Here is a 556-nt window from a genome sequence, read left to right as displayed (position 1 = left end):
TTTCCAACTGAAGCTCAGAGGCTGGCAAGGCAGGCGGGGAAGGTTGGAGGCCTCTGTCACTGAAGGAAGCAAGCCTCCCTGTTCGCATCAGCTGCCTGGCTGCCGGCCGCCATCTTGGCTGTCAGTTAATTTACATATCTCCCTGATTAGCCAATGGGAAGGGTAGCGGTCGTACGCCAATTACCATGTTTCTCTTTTATTAGTGTAGATATCTCTACATTATACTAAAAATATTTGCCCAACAGGCAAAGTTTACTCCCACCTAAATTTCCTACCATTGTTACTATTTTAAAGCTCCACAGGCATTTTTCCATTGCTTGAATGATAACCCTTTTGCAAAATATCATTTATTTCCTGACATATGGTGCTTCGTCTTTTGAAAAATAAAGAACCTATTTTTTGTCAGAGTTTTAGAGTATGAGTTGTAAGCTCAAATAATGAGAGTCATCTATTGCTTTAAAGCAGCGGTTCTCAACCTGTGGGTCGCGACCCCTTTGGGGGTCGAATGACCCTTTCACAGGGGTCGCCTAAGACCATCAGAAAACACATATTGAAT

The 556-nt window shown here is 43.2% G+C and overlaps 1 long non-coding RNA gene across 1 annotated transcript in view; it reads left to right on the top strand.

Annotated features, from left to right (window-relative positions):
• LOC106726536 overlaps window positions 1–305 on the top strand; it is a 16,497-nt gene extending 16,192 nt beyond the window's left edge. The window contains exon 5 of the long non-coding RNA XR_001362606.1: window positions 295–305. This is a non-coding gene — a long non-coding RNA (uncharacterized LOC106726536). The remainder of the gene's footprint in view (window positions 1–294) is intronic.
• Window positions 306–556: the final 251 nt, after the last annotated feature.

This window comes from Myotis brandtii, unplaced genomic scaffold (genome assembly GCF_000412655.1).
Source record: "Myotis brandtii unplaced genomic scaffold, ASM41265v1 scaffold279, whole genome shotgun sequence".
Taxonomy (NCBI): Eukaryota; Metazoa; Chordata; class Mammalia; order Chiroptera; family Vespertilionidae; genus Myotis; species Myotis brandtii.
Note: the sequence above shows the minus strand (reverse complement) of the source record. Positions and strands in the feature narration are given on the sequence as shown.